The sequence below is a fragment of the Sorex araneus genome, chromosome 2 (genome assembly GCF_027595985.1).
Source record: "Sorex araneus isolate mSorAra2 chromosome 2, mSorAra2.pri, whole genome shotgun sequence".
In the NCBI taxonomy this organism is placed as follows: domain Eukaryota; kingdom Metazoa; phylum Chordata; class Mammalia; order Eulipotyphla; family Soricidae; genus Sorex; species Sorex araneus.
Window position 1 is genome coordinate 299,244,344 of NC_073303.1, and position 20,539 is coordinate 299,264,882.

General features: G+C 44.4%; 1 protein-coding gene across 1 annotated transcript in view; it reads right to left on the minus strand.

The window, feature by feature from the left end:
• Window positions 1-3,621, minus strand: part of PIK3CA (phosphatidylinositol-4,5-bisphosphate 3-kinase catalytic subunit alpha) — an 88,315-nt gene extending 84,694 nt beyond the window's left edge. Inside the window, exon 1 of the mRNA XM_055126132.1 lies at window positions 3,281-3,621. The gene's annotated coding sequence lies outside the window, so the exon portion shown is untranslated. The remainder of the gene's footprint in view (window positions 1-3,280) is intronic.
• Between the last annotated feature and the right edge of the window lie 16,918 nt (window positions 3,622-20,539).

The following is a 20,539-nucleotide window of genomic DNA, read 5'->3' on the forward strand; positions in this document are numbered from 1 at the left end:
AATATGCAAAATAAATCTTCTACCACTAAACCACCCCGATCCAACACCACATTTCTTTTAAAGACTCATTCTAAGAGCTGGAGGAGTACAGGGGTAGGGCACTTGCCATGAATGCCATCAAGCAAGGTTCCATCCCCTACACCTCCATAAGTTCCCCCAAGCTCCACCAGGAGTGGTCCCTGAGCACAAGGAGCGATCCCTGAGCACAGAGACAGGAGTGATCCCTGAGCACAGAGACAGGAGTGATCCCTGAGCACTGAGCCAGGAGTGATCCCTGAGCACCGAGCCAGGAATGATCCCTGAGCAGAGCCAGGAGTGGTCCCTGAGCAGAGAGCCAGGAATGATCCCTGAGCACAGAGACAGGAGTGATCCCTGAGCACTGAGCCAGGAATGGTCCCTGAGCACAGAGCCAGGAGTGATCCCTGAGCACCGAGCCAGGAATGATCCCTGAGCACAGAGCCAGGAGTGGTCCCTGAGCAGAGAGCCAGGAATGATCCCTGAGCACAGAGCCAGGAGTGGTCCCTGAGCAGAGAGCCAGGAAGCCCCTGAGCACGGAGCCAGGAATGATCCCTGAGCAGAGCCAGGAATGATCCCTGAGCAGAGCCAGGAATGATCCCTGAGCACAGAGCCAGGAGTGGTCCCTGAGGACAGAGCCAGGAATGATCCCTGAGCACGGAGCCAGGAATGATCCCTGAGCACAAAGCCAGGAATGATCCCTGAGCACAGAGCCAGATGTGGCCCAAAATCACAACAAAAATAAAGACATTCCTGGGGCAGGCAATTGTAGCTCGGCAGCAGAGTTTAAGGCCCTGGACTTAATTTCCCATACCAATCATTTCCACTTAGAGCTTGGGATTCAAGATAAAATAATAGAGAACTCATCCTTCTCATGCTACTCTAGTTGCCAGAGAGATCCAGTGGGATCAAGTTAGCTCTTTCCCAGTAAGCAGGTCAACAGAGAAAATGTCTTTTACAAGAACAGCTAACACTGAAAAACCTTTAGGAAGGAGCCCAAATAAGGAAAGCGACACACAAAATCAATTTTTAGGGGGGGGGGATCATTGTGATCAAACTTCTTAAATAAGTATTTTATTTATAATTTTCATTTTTTTAAATGAAGTGAATACTTATTTGGGGTGGAGAGAATCTTATCCTGACAGGAAGGAAACTCTCTCCAGGACTGTTCCATACAGAGTCAGGCAAAGCCACAGTTCTCCAGTCTCCTATTACAGGCACCTAGACCTTTGAGAATACACACTTTCATGAAGTCCGTTTTCAGTTTACGCACAGTATTTGTATTCAGTGACATCTCTGGTAATGCTACATCCAATTTACTTAAAGTCAAAAACAATTTCAGGGAGCGAAAAGAAACACCTTTGTATTTATATGCGGTTCACCTGTAATTCTCCAACTAAAACTGAAGGTATTGCCTTTCAGACTTTGTACTTCCTTTCAATGATAAAATATTAAGCTAACGTTCATATATTTTCTTGCTCTTTCCCCCATGATGCTCTTAATTGTGACATTCAATCACCTACTTGGAGATTTTAGTAGAAAAGCTCCCTATCTTACGTTGATTAAAAAAACCTCAGAAAACCCTGGGGAAACGTTATGCATGAAATGCCATCCCTATAAAGCACAGAGTAAGCAAATGTAAAACAAAAACAAAAGCAAACCAGGACACCCTGCCCCTATCACCCCTACCATACACACTATTGGGCTCCTTTCAGATCATTTTGGTTGATGACACTGCAGAAGAGTTCATCTGATCATTAAAAATTTCCAGAACATGTGATGTTTTGGTAAAGACCTCTGCTGTCAACCAGAATGAATTCAATTACAAAATGCTTCAATTACAAAAAAAAAAAAAAAACCCACAACAGAACAATACCTTCAAACTTGAATACACACGTATTAACATACCCGTACACTGCAACTGCTTCAAGAGCCCGTTAGGACAGTATTTCGATTTCTCCAAAACAAATCAGCAACACAGTCTCTTGAGTATTTTTCCGGATCTTTTCTTACAGAACGCAATCCAGCCCATACATTTTGTCCGGCGCAACGTAAGCAAATGCCCAAAGGACCTAGTTATTAAGCAGGAAAACATGCGACCGATATCTCCCAAAGCCTTGTTGAAATGGAGCAGGAGAAAAATTACCCGACTTGGCGTTATCAGGAGTTTACCCACCCAAGTTTTCCAGGGTTTTCCCAGGCCGCACAAACTATGATTCAAAACAACGTTTCGAAAACCCTTGTACTGCATGTGCACAAAGGCGCAGTGCTGGAATGAGGAAGCTTCACCCACACGAAATCACAACTCTAATTCACTAAAAATTATGCAGGATGTTTTCTCCAACGCCCCCCCCCGCCTGCCCCCCCTCCGGCGGCGCCCTCTCTACCCTTTATATAACTATGTAAACAGCTCCCCGATTATTGACACTTAAGAAAATAGCTTTCGATTTCCCCCTTCGGGAACTAGCCACCATCACCACGATCCCTTCGGCATCCTAAAATAACCTCCTCCAGCTGCGGTCCAAACGCACGGGCCAGCACGTCTGTTTACATAGCCCAGTTCTTGGGGCGCGTACCCCCGCCTTCGGAACCTCTTTGAGAACCAGGCTTCACGCAAGAAGACTTTTTTCTTTTTTTTTTTTGTAAAGACACACACACACACACACACATACACACACACACTACACGTCGAGAAGACAACGTCTCAAGGTCTATGAATGAAAAGCTCGCAGAACGTGGGACGGTCGGGTGGAAAGGGAAAAAACAAGCTGGAAAGGAAGGGGTGGGAGGGGAGCCCGCGGGCTGGAGGGGAGCGGGCTGTCCTCGGGAGCCCCCGCCGGGCCATTCAAAACCCAGTTTCCAGCGGCGATCGCGGGGTCCCCGGGCACGGGCAGGGCCGGCGCGGCCGGGCGGTGACAGCCCCCCGGGAAACCCGGGGTCCCCGGCAGCCGCGGCCGCGCGGGGCGGGTGCGCGTGCAGGGGCGCCGGGCACCGAGGCGCGGCGGCCGCGGGGCGGTGGCTCGCTCGGGGCGCGCTTCCTCCGGCCGCAGCCGCCCCATCCCCAAAATCGGGAGAGGAAGGAAGCGCGGAGCGAGGCGGCGGCCGGAGGGAGAGCCGCGAAGCCGCGCCGGAGCCCACCGCCCCCCCCCCCACCCCGCCCGCCCCACCGCCCCCCACCCCGCGGCTGGGCGTCGGCGCGGAGACCCCCCGCCCCGGCGTCCCCGACACCCCGCTCCGTCCCCGCCGCGCCCGGCGCTCTACTCACTCTCGGCGCTCCTCCAGGCTCCGCGGGTCGAACCGCATCGGTCCCGGGCCCCGCGGGCGGCGGCGGCGCGGCCCCCGCCTCCCGGCCCCGCTCGCCCGCCGCTCCGGAGCTGCCCGGCCGGGCCCGAGCCCTGCCTCGCCGGCGGCCCCCGCGCCCGCGGCCGGCGGCAGCAGCCCCGACACTCGGCGGCCGCAGTGGCGGCACCGGAACTGCCTCTTTCTCCTTCTCGCCGCCTCGGCTCGCTCGCCCCAGTCACACGCCCCCGCCCCCGTCTCCTTTCTCTGTCGCCCCTGTTTTTTTTTCCTTTTGTTTCCAGAATAAACTTTATTGGTCTCTTTTTCCGCTCACATCGTGTAAACAAACAAGGAACTCTTCCCCACCCCCTCGGCTCCCCCCCTCCCTCCACGGGTAGAGGAGGGGACGAGCGCCGACGGGGGCCGAGCCTAGCGCGCCCCGGAAGCAGACGGGCCGGAGACCGGAAGTGAAAGGGGCCAGCCCGGGCGTGGAGAGGGGGCGCGGAGCTTCACCGGGCCGCGGTGCGCCTGCGCCTCGCTTTTCCGCCCGCACTTCGGGGAGTGGTGGGGCTGTTTTTGTGGCGCGCGCGTGTGTTGACTGCTCCATCTTTCGCGGTGCGGAGCACGTTGGGTCGCCCTAGGACGGCCTGCGCGTCGCCTGCCTGCTCCTGCGGGCCGCGAGCGAGCGAGGGTAGCGATCAAGAAAGGGCTGTCGAGGTCCCGTGAGTTGAGTCACTCTGACGGCGAGGGAAGAACCGTGGGTCCCTCTCGTGGGGGGGCGGGGAGGGGGGCGCGGCGGTGACTGCGGCAGCTGTCAGCGGCCGGGCAGACGCGGTCGCGGCCACCGAGGAGGCGACCTTTCACAAAGCGGTGCCGCGTGTCGCTCCGCCAGTGTCAGATTAAGTTGGAGCCCATCCCGGAGGAGGAATGCGCGCGCCACAGCCCTCTGCAATCCTTTGACTCATTCCGGGCGACCTTTGGCAACACCTTTTTGCTGTGTGTGTGTGTGTGTGTGTGTGTGTGTGTGTGTGTGTTTCCCCTTTCCAGATTTTCACCAGTTTGGAGGATTCGATTCAGATTATTCAGGTGTCGTGCCCTTTTTTCTTCTTCTCCGTGTAGTGCCCGAGGAAACGTCCGGAGCGCTGCAGGCTACAGATTAGATTCGAGATGAGTTTTTGAAGCCTCTCTTTTATTGTCAGCCAGCGGACGTGTTTCTCTTTGAGGTCTCTACCCCCAAACGTCTGGATTTTCTGCGTTTTTCTTCCCCCTAGTGGTCGTTCTTTATATTGAAAGGCCGGAGCCGGGATTTTTGTAGAAAACTTGAGATTGAAGTCCATTAACTCCACTCTCCCTTAATTTTTTTTATTTATTTATTTTTTTAGACGCACAGGACTTGGTAGTGGCAGACTCTTCCGAGTTGCACTCGAATTTGTGATCCAGAGTAAAAACTTACCAAGAACCAGTTTGGGGTGAAACAGTCTGTTGCAGGCAGAAATGGGGCGGCGGGCGGGAAACGGGAGGGTGAGAAGCAGAGAGGCTGAAAATGTGTATTTTGAAAAACACTGCCTGGAACCTAAACCAACCCAAAGGCATAGAGGACTATGAAATATAGGGCTCTTCCAAGGAGGAGCCGGAAGGCCATTACAGTGCCGCATTCCAAGCCCCGAGCAGGGTTGAGTCCCCGGGTAAGAGAATACCGGGGCAGAGATTGTCATGGGAACTTGCAGGTGGACCACCAGAATGTTCAATGACTGCTACTGCATTCCCCCCCACCTCCACCCCAGCCCACCTTGGGAGAGAAAAGCCCACTGAGCTCCTTGTTTGAAGAACTCCAGACTGGAGCCTGAGGGATAGTATAGCTGGTAGAGCCGCAGGGTGTCCAAACCAGGTTCCATCTTCAGGCATCCCATATGGTCCCCAGAGCACTGCCAAGGAGTAATCCCGGAGTCCAGAGCGGGGAGTAAACCCCGAGCACCACTGGGTGTGACCTCAAAACAAACAAAATAGGAATTCCAGGCCAAGACAGTTATGAAAACTATTCATATATAATCCCATCCCACAGTAATGAGCGAAAAGCACCCTCACTCTTAAGTGCCAAGCCCTTTTTCTCTTCCCCCCATTCCCAAATTAATTTGTACTGCTTCACTATTCTCTTAACCTGAAATTCTTGGCTGTGAGGGAGGGTAATATTCCTGGAGAAACTATAGAAATCAGGACTGGTTTTCCTTCCTTATAGAGAGTAATTCTCTCCAGCCTGAATTCCAAAGCTCCTCGGGAAAAAAAAGAAAATCGGGTGGTACTTTGTGAACCTGGTAAGGTCTGTACTGTGCAGTGCTCAGAGCAGATGTCCGACAGTCCTAAACTTCCCGGAGTAAGCATGGCGGGAAGAAAGGGAAACTGGAGACACCCTTCTCCCCTTCTCCCTACTTCACAGAAGCCACCTACAAAGCATCCCATACCTAACAGGAAGTCAGATTCATTCCTCTGGATAGTTTCTGGGATGTATTTCCTGTGTCAATTTTTTTTTTTTATATTCTGGTTTTTAAGTGCCTTGATGTGCTATAAAAACATTTTATTTTGTTTGGAGGCCACACCCAGCTGTACTCAGGACTTATTCTTGGCTTGGCACTCAGGAGTCACTCCTGGAAGTGCTCAGGGGACCATATGGGGTTCAGGGGATCAAACCCTGGTCTTGGGCATGCAAGCAAATGCCCTACCCACTGTACTATGTCTCTGGCCCTCATCTAAAAAGCATTTCTTTTTTTTTTGCTTTTTGGGTCACACTCGGCAATGCTCAGGGGTTACTCCTGGCTCTGCACTCAGGAATCACGCCTGGCGGTGCTCAGGGGACCATATGGGATGCTGGGAATCGAACCCGGGTCGGCCACGTGCAAGGCGAACGCCCTACCCGCTGTGCTATTGTAAAAAGCATTTCTTGAACGAGCATTTTTCAACAGTTTCAGGACACTAATGTTACCCCAGAATAGAGAAATGAAAAAGAAGCAATCACACTGAATTGCTAATTAGAATAAAACTTTAGGGAACTTTTCCCAAATTGTGTTACCAGAGTTCTGTGAGTTATCAATATAAGTAGTCCTCAGTGGGAAAAATTATGACACGTATAATTTTCCTTTTAATATTTATTTTTTCATCAGAAAGTGCTGATGCAATTGTCATCATTTTGATATAAAGATAATATCATTTCAGAAGTAGTTTGCCATTCATTGGTACAGGATAACATTTATGGTCCAATTCAGAATTGTTGGATTTGGATTAATTGGTGACATATGCTTTATCTTGCTTCCAAATATATTTGCACTATTATTCAGTGTTAAGTATTTCACAGATTTTAATTCTTGTCTGGATTCCATGGCATGTCAAAAGACCCCGTGACCACCCACCAATTAGATGGTCAGGCTTCTTTGTAAAAACCATGAATGAACGATTTGAGGCTCTTCCTGTTCCTGGAGCAAGCAGATATCATTGGGCTACACTCACACGTGACAGGGACAAATGGAGATGTTACTGGCTTCCGCTTCGAGCAAATCGAAGATCAACGGGATGACAAGTGATACAAGTGATAATTCTTGTATTTGTTTTTTGGGCCACACCTGACACTGCTTAGGACTTACTCCTGGCTCTGTGCTCAGAGGTCACTTCTGGCTAAAGGGCCTCATGAGGTACTGGCATCAAACCTGGGTTGGACCCCTTCCCTCTGTCCTGTTTCTTGGGTTCCTTATTTTAGTTAGACATCTATATGAGAAAATTCACTGCTCACGTTCTGGTGATTGAAACAATATTTTAAAATTTTTTGATTGCATAAAAAATTTAGAGGAAATATTTAAATAGTGATTTTTCCGCCTGTAAATCAAACAAAAAAAAAAAACCCAACATAGAATAGTTTAGAGTGAAAGAATAGCATTCTGCCTTTTCTAATGTCAAGAGATGAAATATTCAAAATGAAGCTGTGATTCTATTTTGATATATTAGAAACATGATAGCAATTACTTGCCTTTAGGATATTTTTCTATTGAAAATAACTGATACTCAGTGCACACTGTATACCAAAACATCCTCTAATTATCAGTTAATTCACTACTCTGTTTTGAATGTTTTGGAAATAAGAGTCAACTTAATCAAAAAAATCTACTCAACATATAAAATTGTCAAATGAAACAGTGAAAGTACACCAAGGGATAAACAAAGAGAGGTACTGTACGGTACTTTTTATTCAGTTATGGCCAGAGAACATTCTTTTTAAGATTTCAGTTCTTTTCAATCTGTTAAGGTTTGGCGGGACATGTGGTGCTAAGGAGGGAACCCAGGGTGGCCATATGCAAGACCAGTACCCCACCTTTTACTAGCTCTTTGAGCCTTTCAAACAATAGTCTAGCTGTCTTGCAGGCTCTCCCAAATTTTGTAATTTCCTTATATTTCCACATGCTTAGATCTAGGTTATATATTTTTGACAGAAACACTGTATAAATGTAAATTTGTTCTTTTTAGTAATTCTATGAGAAGGCATGTGATAGTTTGCTTTATTATTTGTAATTTTAATTTTGTTTACTTGGTTAATATATACGATGTCTGCCCAATGCACTCTAAATTAGTATTCTTACTTTTAGACAAATATAGTTGAATAAATTCTTGACTTGCATTCTGGATTTTAGGATTTATTTGTTTGTTTTTGGGTCACACCTGGTGGTCCTTCGGGTATAGTCCTGAATCTGCACTCAGGGATCAGTCCTGGCAGGCTCCAGGGATCATATGTGGTTACTGGGGACCGAATGTGGGTTGGCGACATACAGACTAAGAGCCCTACTGTACTAACTCTCTGGCCCCAACCCGTCATCTACTCTTATATTACTTTTGTCTACTAGTTTTAGGGTCCTTTGATGATTTTTGCCAGAATCAACTAACATTATTTTGGTATGAGAGTGAGGGGGCTCCCTGCAGTGTTCAGGGGATACCAGATTTACTCTTCTCAATACTGCGGCAATGACAAGAAGGCTCAGTATTAGCCGAGCATTACTGGGGGACCACCAGGGCTACTACACCCAGTAGTACTGGGGAGGGGGCATGCAGTGCCAGAGGTCAACCAGCACACGCAAAGTAGGAGCCCCTGACTAGCTCCCTGGTCCCAGTGGTCAATACTTTCAAATGATATAAATCAGTGGTTTCATTTACCTTTCGGTGATTTACCTCCACCTCTGGAATTTCCAGACTATCTATAGTTATTGTACCATAATTTTATTATTTCATATTAGGTTTTTGTTGTCGTTGTTTTCTTTTTTTAGTTTTGGAGCCACACCCATTGGTATTCAGGAGCAACTTCTGGCTTCGTGCTCAGCATCAGTCCTGGTGGTTTCCTGGGAACCATGTGGTGCCGGAGATCACATGTGAACCTCTTGCATGCAACACAAGAGCTCAACCTGTTGAACTCCCTCTCTCAGGCCCTTTCATAATTTTAATGCTAGAATTTAATAATGCAAGTAAAATTTTTAAAATTCAGTGCTGGCGGGGCATGGGGGGGAACAGTATATGAGTTAAGACACTTGTATGAGTTCAACCCTGGATGGATCCCGAGAACTGTGGTCCCCCAAACCCTACCAGGAATGATCCCTGCATACAGATTTAGGAGTAATCCCTGGGCACAGCCAGGTGTGGCCTCAAAAAAACATTTATTCTCCTGTGTACTCAGCAAAATATTTATTCATTATTTCTTTATGTAGGGCCACACCCAGTGATGCTCAGTGGCCCTGAGCCACTCCCACGGTTGATGGGGATTGAATTCAAGGCTTCAAACATGCTAAGCTTCTGTGCTGCCATTTGAGCGCCCTTTGGGGCCTCTTAATAGATTGCTTTGATCTGGAAACTCCTTTTTTGAAAAATTAATTTTGATTTTTATTAAAAAAAATTTTAGTAGTCAAATAATACACCTTCAATATCATTCTTTTATTGTCTTTAATAATTACATTACAGTCTTTCTCTTGAATCCTTTTTTTATCCACTGGAATTTCAAAATCCAATATATTATTACATTTTACTTGTTCAATTTTTTTTTGTGTCTTTTTTTGGACCACACTTGGTTGTGCTCAGGGCTAACTTCTGCTCTCGGCTCAGGGGTCATTTCCCAAGGGCTCAGGACACCATAGAAATGCTAAGGCTGGACCCCAGGTCAGCCTTGTAAAAGGCAAGTGCTCTACCCACTGTCCTATTACTCTGACTCTACTTATTCAATGTCTGTACTGAATTTTAAAGCTGGTACTATATTCTTATTTTCTTAAAGCTATTTGTTAGTCTCTGTTTAACACTTAAAAATAATATGGCGGGTACCTGATAGTATTTGCCTTGCATGTGGCTGGCCGACTACATATGGTCCCCCCAATACTGCCAGGGTTCACTCTTGCGCATCGAGCAAGGAATAGCTCCTGAGTGTCGCTGAGTGTAGCCCAACACCCTCCTCTCCAATCACCCGGCAGGAGGAACTGGGGGTGGCTCCGCAGTAGATGCCCACCTCAAAACACTGAGGTCAGTGCGGCTGTGAGTTCAATCTGGGGTATTGTCTGCCATGCCCAAGAGTGACCTTAAGGTCTTTGCTGTTTGGGATCCCTGGAGCCACAGCAAAGTGTGCTATCATCTCTGGTACACTGCGGCCTGCTTATGAACACAATCAGGTGTGCGACTCCTAAAGAGCATCACAAGTAAAAGTGTGTGAGCTCTTCAAGCAAGTGTGTAAGCACCACAGTCAAGTTTGGGCATGCCCCAGTCATTGTAGGAACAACAGCAAAAGGGAGAAGAATGCCATCCTTTTCATATATTTTACATACAGTGTCTTCTCTTTTCCCACCGAGGCGTATTACAAAATACGTGGACCATCTCTTTTGCTCACTTAACATCTGGTTTGAGGGCCCTCTCTCACATTTTGCTTGTTGGATTCACAGTATCTTACATTAGAAACGTTTCTCAAATATTTGGTCCTGCGATTGTTCATATTTTACAGTAAAGTACTAAAACCTTTGAGTGGTGCTATGACTAATAGGTTCCTTTTGAAGGATGATTCAGCTCCATAGACATCAGCCGCCCTAGACATGATTACTAGATTTTTGTAATTGTTTCTGTGAAATTTGCAAAGATGTGCCATATTTTATAACAAAAATATGAGATGAAAGCTGTTTTACCAAGCTTGATAAATTTTGTTAATATCAATTTAATATTTTTACAGTAATTATTCTGAGACTTCTTTTTAAATATTTTCCTTTGTTTTGGTGGAACCACACCTACTATGCTCTGGGCTTACTCCAGGCTCTGCGTTCAAGGATCACTTCTGGCAGGGTTTACGGGACCATCTGGGGTGCCAGGGATTGAACCTGGGTTTGCTGTGTGCAAGGCAAGTACCCTACTCGCTCCGGCCCCTTCTCTGTTTTTAAAATGCAAATAAATGTTCTACCTTAGAAGCTCCTCTGGAATTGAGATCTATATCCACAGCTTTGATTTGAGAAGTATTCTGTGATCAAATAAATGTGAAAGTGCTGTCTTATAATGCCTAGCCTATAGCACTGTGTTGGCACTTAGCAATAGCTCAACAGGAACTTGTGAAATAAATGGAATTATTCCACCTGGAATGGCCATCTTCTGTCCTTCAGGCTTAGCTGTCTAACCTCAGACAGATAGGAAATGTTTTCTAAAAACTCTCCAAGGTGAATGCTTAATAACATCCCTGGAAACCGTGTTAGTATTTAACAATCTCAATGTCAGGAAGCTTCTTACCCTAAGGCTATTTTGCTGTAGTTTAAGTCATTTCCTTTTATTCTTTCTTTAGTGCTGCTAGAGAGCAGGTTACTTGTTCTCTCATATATAAATCTGAGAAGACAATTGCACAGAATTAAACTTTGGTTTAAGGCTTGCTTTAGAAATTCTTTTTTTCTTTCTTCCATTATGATTCTGTCAGATGAGAATAATTCTGTCACCCATGGAAATAGGTTGATCTATTTATAGCAGAATATTGGAGAAATATGTCCAACAATTTTAGAGAAAGCTGATGCTTAAGTATAAAACTATTTGGGCAAGAAAGATAGCTCAAAGGTGGAGTACGCGATTTGCAGGTATGAGGCCCTGAGTTCCTGAACACCACTTGGGAGCCTTCTCCCCACCCCCCAAGTAAAGATGTCTATCTCAACTCTCCTCAGAACTCTGTAATTAATGGTATGCGAACTTTACTGATGTTTAAAAATACCCCGAGGAAAGGGTAGCCCGAATAGAGAAGGGAACAGCAAGTAAAGGGGGTCTGGAGGATCCGCTCGGGATGGGAGATGCAGGCTGAAAGTAGACTATAGACCAAACACGATGGCCATTCAATACCTCTATTGCAAACCACAACACCCAAAAGGAGAGAGAGAGCAAAAAGGAATGCCCTGCCACAGAGGTTGGGGTGGGGGGGTGGATGGGCTGGGAGTGGTGGGAGGGATACTGGGATCTTTGGTGGTGAAGAATGGGCACTGGTGGAGGGATGGGCACTCGATCATTGTATGACTGAAACGCGAGCACGAAAGTTTGTAAGTCTACAACTGTACCACACGGTGTTTCACTAATAAAAAATTTAAAAAATTGTATATGCCTACAAGGTTATGGGGACTGGAGCGATAGCACAGCAGTTAGGGCATTTGCCTTGCACGAGGTCAATCCAGGTTCGATTCCTCCGCCCATCTCGGACAGCCTGACAAGTTACCGAGAGTATCCTGCCCGGACAGCAGAGCCTGGCAAGCTACCCGTGGCGTATTTGATATGCCAAAAACAGTAACAAAAAAAATCACAATGGAGATGTTACTGGTGCCCGCTCAAGCAAATCAATGAACAACAGGATGACAGTGCTACTATGATGTATTATTAAATTCTTAATTTTAATTATAATTATTAACCATAGACCGTATCAGATTTTTTTTCTCACACATTTTATTCTTGAAGTTAAAATCATTCAAGTTTCTATTGTCTATGTTTCATTGTCTCTGTGCCCCACTGCAGTTTGTTTGAGTGGGTCTGCCAACTGGTCCCAGAGGACCCCAGATATCTCACCATGTTTGGCCACGCAGGCCTGTGGTTCAGGGTGAGGCTTGAGGATGTGCAGCTGCATGATGCCAAGAATACCACAGCCACCCCCAGTGGCATCTGGGGGCCACCACACTCCCCCTGATGATGCTTGGGAGACCATGCCGTGCTGGGGACCAAACCCAGAGCTGCTGTACTCTCTCCGGGTTCCATGATGGTTAGATCTTTACACATTCACTCCACCATACGTGGTCAGACCTACTAGATCATTGATCTTTTTTCCTGCTTTCCTGGCACCCTCCCATTCCCCGCCTCCAATTTGTGCTGTTTTCATTCTTAGAGAACACAGGTGCAGTTTTGCGCCGAAACTGGATTTCATGGTTATCCTGTGTCAAATCCCTTGCTTCCTGGTTTTATTTCTCTCTTTCTTCCATCATTTTAATAAACACGGGAGATAAACCATTGAGAACTTACCTGTCTGTAAATTTCTTATCCCCCAGAGTTAATGAGTAATGTCTTAGTCATCTTCAGTTGCCATAACAAAAAATGTCGAGACTTGGTGACTTACCAGAAATCATTTTCTCACGTTCTAGAGGGTGAAGGCTGAGCTTGGAGATCAGGGTGGTTAGTTTCTGGTGACTGTTCTCTTCCTGGTTTGTAGTTGGCCACTTTCCTGTATGTTATCACCCAGTTGATTAGAAAAGAGAACAACTTCCCTGATCTCTTTCTAGACGGGCCCTAAAGCCCCAGCTCACTCACTTGATCCAACCCTCATTTCTCAAATGCCATCGCATTGGGGTTAGAGCTTCACCATTAGAATTTTAGAGGGACACAGTTCAACCCTTAGTAAATACTCTAGAAGATTATTAAATTACATGAAAATTATATTCTCTCAGAATTTTGAAGACTTTTTTTTTTAATCACTCAACCCATGCCCTCTGAGGGGCCCCGGTGAAGATAGCCAGGCGCAGGGGCAAGAGACTCTGCGTTGCTCTCTTCCAGGAGCTTGGTTTTATAGTTTCTGGATGTTGGCCATTGATGGGATTACATGGTGCTGGGGGCAGTTTCTGGGTGTGACCGCCTAGCTCCTGAAAAATGGGGGATCCTGGCAAGCTACCGAGAATTTCCTGCCCGCATGGGAGAGCCTGGCAAACAACCCGTGGTGTATTCATATGCCAAAACCAGTAACAATGATGGGTCTCATTCCCCTGACCCTGAAAGAGCCTCCAATGCAGCACCATTGGGAAGGACGAATAAAGAGAGGCTTCTAAAATCTCAGGGCTAGGACGAATGGAGACGTTACTGAGACCGCTGGAGAAAATCGATGATCAATGGGATGATGATGATGATGATGATGATGATGATGATGATGATGATGATGGTTTTTTATCATTTCTAGGTACATCATTTCTGTTGAAAAGTAACGTGTCATTCTTGCCTTGAGAATTTACATAGCGCTTGTCTTTGCTCTGGAAGCTTCGATGGTCTCTCTCTGCTATGGTTTGGTCTTGGTCACTTGCTCTACTTTGTTGGTTGTAGGAGGGAAGGAGTTTTTTTTTTTTTTTTTTTTTTGCCTTTTGTGTAACACGCAGCAATGCACAGGGGTTACTCCCACCTCTGCACTCAGGAATTACTCCCAGCAGTGCTTGGGGTACCATATGGGATGCTGGGAATCAAACCAGGTTCAGCCACGTGCAAGGCAAAAGCCCTACTAGCTGTGCTATCACTCCAGCCCTGGAAGCTCTTTTAGTTGATTTCTAGCCTATCCCTGCCCGCTGCCTCCCCCCTACTTTTAGAACAGTGTTTCCCAAAGGGGGTGATACACTGTAACAACCCTAGGGGATTTTAGGAGCCTCTGGTGCCAACAGAGGGAAAGGGAGAGTACTTTCTGTTTGCTTAAAGGAAGAAGAGTTCCAGGGAGGTGTTAAGGAGTTTTTTTTATTCTTTCAGCCCACGGAGTGGAAGTCCAGCCTCTGTTGTCCTAGACTAAAGCTCTGTTTCTCCTACCACTTTTGTCGTAGGAACCAGTTTTGGCACTGTCAACTTTTCTGCGCTTTACCTTGTAATATTGCTACTGAAATTGTACTTTGATGACTATACATTCACTACATTTCTAATTTCCCAGAGCCATTTTTCCTTTTGTGTGGTAGTTGAAGCGTGTCTACAATTTCATCAATGTTTTCATCAGGAAAAAACAAACTGCAGAGTCTCATGACCATCTGTCTGGGGAGCGCTGGACAGAGGGATTCATTTCTTTTAATGAACTGGGAGAAAAAACACAAACGATTGTGTGCAAGTTTGGATAGTATATCAGAAGGGACACTGTGGCTTTCTGATTGCCTTTTCTCTGGACTACTTGCTCTGGGGGAAGCCAGTTGCCATGCTAATGAAAATTCAGTGATTTTAGAGTGAGATGCTTATAGTGAGAACCAAGGTTTCATACCAACAAGCGTGTAATGAGCCATTTTAAAGAGGATCCTCAAGACCCATTAGTCAAGTATTCTGAAAACTGCACTCCTGGCTGCTAACTCCACTGCAATCTGACAATGTATCTGGAACTCGAATCATCCAGCTAAGTTGCTACCACAGAATCTAGACCCGTAGAGACTATGTGAGATAGCAAATATTTGTTACAAATGACTTAAGCTTAGGGACAACTTTCTCTGCGATGATGATAGATCAGTAACTTATGCTTCTCATGTTCCTTATTTTTATTCCCTCCCACCACCTGCTTCCTCCCTCCATTGTCATCCTTGCACACATACTGATGTGGGCACATTCTCACTCCAGTGCTCACCACAGGGAGGACATGATGCTTACACATGTGGCTACAGTGCTCAGCGAGTTTGCATTCCACCAGTTGGAACCCATGGAGGCACAACATTTGTGGGTGCGGTGCTCACACAGATAATCACTGGGAGTTGCACGTCCTGGCCACGTTGCTTGTGCTTTTGTTTAGATACACTGCTCCCCCCTCTGTACCCCTCCCCACCTGTTTGCCCTTCATTTTTGTGGTTCTTACAAACAACTGGCTATGGTGTGGCCAGAAATGGTGGCATCAGACACTGCTGACAACAGGTGCCAGGGTCATGCACGATGCATGTGGGTCCCTGTGGATTTGAACTTGTGACTGTGTGATTGTAGAGCCATCATTTGAAGTCCCTACACCATTTCTCTAGGACTGAATGTTGCTTTTTTGTTTTTATTGGTTCAGAGTTTTGGGTTTGGGGGCCACACCTGGCAGTGCTCTGGGCTCTCTCCTGTCTCTGCACTCAGGGATCACTCATGGCAGAGCTTGGAGATCATGTGGGGTGCCAGGGCATCAAACCCAGATCAGACACATGCAAAGCAAGCACCCTACCCTCTGTGCAATCTCTTGGCCTCCTGAGTTTTGCTGTTTTAAATATCATTAAGTTTTTGTTTTATAGGTTCCCTATCCTGTTATTTATAAATATTAATAAACTTTTACAAAACATTAAGCTTTCTCCTCCTTACTGCTTTCTCTCTAATTCATTTCATTGGATATGCCAAAAACAGTAACAACAAGTCTCACGATGGAGACATTACTGGTGCCCGCTCGAGCAAATCAATAAACAATGGGACAACAGTGCTACTTTTTCATTTTTGGATTCATGGTAATTGACAAAACATCTAAGAAATGGAACAGAAATACAGAATCCAGCATGGTGTCAGGGAAAAAGACGAAGAAATTGTCAATGTGTCTCTTATAGAAACCAAGTAAACTAAAATAAGTGGAAAGGATGAAATATCCCAAGATAAAAGAACTATGAATATGATCCAGGGTTTTGTTTGTTTGTAAATCATAGAAAGTACTAAATGTGTAAAATTCTTTAACCTAATTTATTTAGCTATCATTAGCACTCAAATTCCTGAATTCATACTATCTTTGGCAAAGACTTTTAATATAGTGTGCAAGAAGAACTCAATGATGAATTTACAATGTTCTCATCCTCTTTCTAAAGCTATATGAAAGAAACCAAGGAGGTATAAGATCACCGTCACTGTCACTATCATCCCATTGCTCATCTATTTGCTCGAGATGGCAACAGTAACATCTCCACTGTGAGACTTGTTGTTACTGTTTTTGGTGTATCAGATACACCACGGGTAGCTTACCAGGGTCTCCGAGAAGGGCGGAGGAATCGAACCCGGATTGGCTGCATGCAAGCAGAATGCCCTACCCACTGCATTATTGCTCCAGCACAGTGTAAGATTACATTAGAAAATAAGATTAAAACTCTACACACTGTTGGTATGGCTGGGTGGAATATTGAAATACTGGGTGAGAGTTTTCAGAATAAACTCACAGTCACTGGAAACTTTGTAGACACCAATTGTCTGTATCTTTGAGTATGCTTTTTAAAATTTTAAATCCTCTTTGTCAACTGGTAATGTTTTATCTGCCAAGGAATAGTATCAACCTGCTATTATCTATCTAGAAATAGTATCAACCTACTTTAATTAAATGCAGTGTTCAGAGCAATGCTGGGTGTATGTTCTTTTAATTTTTCTCTTCCATTTTTTTCTCCTTCTTTGACTCCCTTTTAACGTTCCCTCATCCACTTCATGTTTCTCCATTAATAGTACGTATATATGTATTATGGTGAACCTGGAGTTTTTCCCTGTGGTACTTCTGACTTGACCAGTTTCATTAATCATAATTCTTTGCTACCACACCAGAATATTAGAGTTTGGCACCTTTCTATGTTGTGTGTGTTCGTGTGTGTGTGTGTGTGTGTGTGTGTGTGATAAAGAGCAAGTGAGCAAGAGAGTCATAATTAAATCTCTCAGACAAGTTTGATTTCTGGTAACATATTCAAATCACTAAACAAAATTTTACAATATCTACTTTTTTTAAATAAACGAGTCAAATTTATGTGCTTTCTCACAGTGCTATTGAAGCACAAAGAGGGAATTCTGATTCCATTATGATGGTCACTGAAGGACTGAAAAAATAGAATACGCCCGAAAATTGTGTGTGCGTGTGAATAATTCCAGATTGAGGATGTGTATATGGTAGAATAATTCCAGACTGAGGAATAACATTCAACATTCAAAACTATTAACAGATGACAGTGAATATGACTGAATATGACTGAAAACTAGAAGGTAGCTGAACGCAAATTTTGAGCATAATCAGTGTCACTGTCATCCCGTTGCTCATCGATTTGCTCGATTTGAACATAGTATATATTTAAATTATATTCTAGGAACCAGGAATGTATGTAAGTGGTAGAGCACTTGCCTTGAATTTTTTAGCCCCTGGGCTTGATTCCCAAAAGTTAACCCTCTTTCCCTGTTATATTTTAATCATTGAGTCTCCAAAGATCAAATTATGGGGCTTCAATGATAGTATAGCAGGGAGGGTGCTTACTTGCATACAGCTGACCTAGGTTCAGTAGCTGGCACCCCATATAGTCCTTCCAGCTCCCCCAGGAGTGATTCCTGAGCACAGAGTCAGGACTAAGCCCTGAGCATCACTGGGTGTTGTCATAAAGTAAAACAAAAATAAAAAGATCAAAACATAGGGGTTTGAGAGATAGTACAGAGGTTAAGGCATTTGCTTTGCACATGCCAACTACAGCTTTATTCCTGGCACCACATATGGCTCCCCAAGCACTGGCAGAAGCAAACTCTGAGCACAGAACCAGGAGTGATCACTGAGAACTTCCAGGTGTGCCCACTCCCAGCCCACCTCAGGAAAAGAGCAACAAATTGAGTCCTCATGTTACATCTGAGAATTATAAAGAGTGTTCCTAATATTTTGTAACTAAGTATTTAATAATTTATTTTTCAGTGTTTACCAAATAAGTTATAAATCCTGAAGAATGTTCATCAGTCAGGAAGCAATAATTTCTTTCTCAAATATAAGCATTCTCCCTACAGGGCTTCAGTTGAGTACTGTGTTACTCAGATGTTTTTCACTTGGTGCTTCCAATTGTTTGCTGCCACCTAGTGTAATACAGTTGATGTAACTGTTTCCAATTAACTTGCTACTTTGTTCTTTGGGAGTATTGCCATTCAGAATTCACAGACTGAAGTCAATTAATATTTGGATAAAAATCAATCAGTATCATAAATACAGTGCTACTTAATAGTGTACACTGATGCCTTTGAGACTAGAGTTTGTAGTAAAGTTACGTCTGTGAAAAATCTAGTAAAATTCAATATCAAGCATACAAAATAAATAATAATTAAAAATTTTAGAGCATTAGGGACCAGAGAGATAGTACAGAAGGTGGGACATTTGCCTTGCAGGCAGTTGATCCCAGTCAAATCCTCAACATCCTATCTGGTCCCCCATGCAGAGGCAGAAATAAACCCTGAGCACCACCAGTTTTGGCCCAAAAATGGAAAAAAAAATATTGTATGATGGTTCAATAGAGTGGGATGTAGTTTGGAAAACCCTCTGTCCTAAGTTTCTTTGTCTGGGGGAGTTGGATCATTCCCAGCTCATGGCTGACTCCTGTTTCTGTGCTTAGGGATAAATTCTGGTGGTGCTTGAGGCACTATATGTGAAGCCAGGTACCAAACTGGGGTCAGCCACATGCAAGGTAAGCATTTTAACCTTTGTACTATGTCTCCAGCCCCTGAGTTAATTTTTCTCCCCATCCTTTCTATATGCAGCATTTTTTTTTTGGTATTTACTTTATAAAATTGTAGTCTCCAGATTAAAGGGAAGTTCAAACCTTAGAAAAACAATTCCTGAAGCAGGAGACATACTCATGAAAGGTTATTAGAGCAATAAGGAAGTATAACTGGTAGTCATTCATCTTTTAGGTCCATACGCTAAGAGATAGTAGAATTTCAGACACGCAACTTAATAGACTGGTTAGATTAAGTCCAAACTTGTGTTTCAGCTGCTGAAAAGCAGAATATTTACTCACTGGGGAAGATGTAAGTCTACGGTGTGGAGTTAATCTGAAGGTAACCTAGAGTTTGGGTGAGATCAAATGTAATGGAAGAACCTAGTACAAGAGGTGCACACTTTGGAATAAAAAATACCACAGGAGGGGCTGGAGAGATTTCTCAAAGGGCTGAGTGCATGCTTCATAGGTGAGAGGCCTAGACTTGACCCGCCAGGAGGGACCCCTAGGGGTGTGGTCCTGAGCACTGCCAAATAAAATAAATCAATAGTAATGAAAGCACTGTAGGAGCTGCAGAATATTTGGACTTCTGATTGATAGGCTACATTGCTAGAAGAAACGACAACTGTGGGTTTTTTTTTTTGAGGTCATTACTGAGTTTTGAGAGTGGCTTATGAAAACCAAACTTATTATTATTACCTCACAAATAACATATTCAATCTAATGAGTATATTCTTGGGATTATCTGAAAGCGACGGACTTCAACTTTTTATTTGGTTTGGTTTTGAGTCCACACTCAGTGGTGCTCAAGGGCTATTCCTGACTCTGTGCTCAGAAGTAATCCTTGGCAGTGCTCAGTGAACCATATATGGTGCCAGAAACTCAAACCATGGTCAGCTTCTACACTATCTTCTCGGCCCCAGAGGATTTCACCTTTAAACATTAGGTAACTTTTCTTCATCTGGAGATAGCAATAAGGAACTACCTAATCTTACTAAGAAAATTAAATTTTTTTGTAGATTGATAATTTATCATTATTTTAACTCTTGGGAAAGAGTATTATTTTAACTCATTGTAACATGGGAAAAAAGATTCAAGTTTTTCATTATTTTTTTTTCTTTTTCCCCCTGCCCCATTTTCTATTTTCCCTATAATCTATCTAAAGATATTTATTCAGTGCTAGTGATTTACCACTTTCCCAAAGGCTTCTTTTCAAAAACATAAAAATATAGGTAAAATGCCTATATTATAGTCAATATGTTTTTGTATCTGGTAACACATATAGACCTGTTATGTGTTCAGTGACTTTCAATGAACTTGGATGAATGAGGCCTGGCAGCTTCATACTGCTGAAGCCTGGTTCTTATATTGCCTGGGACTTTCCTTAGTCTATAATGTCAACTGAGGCAAATGTTAGGCAAACATTGGATCACTCCATAGTCCAAAGGTAGCAGGAAGTTCCTCTGAAATATTGAAACTCAACCAGGCTGTGGAGGGAGTTCTCTCTTATGTATATATAAGCATGGGAAATATATATATATGTATATGTGTATATATATATCACACTGTCACTGTCATCCCATTGCTCATCA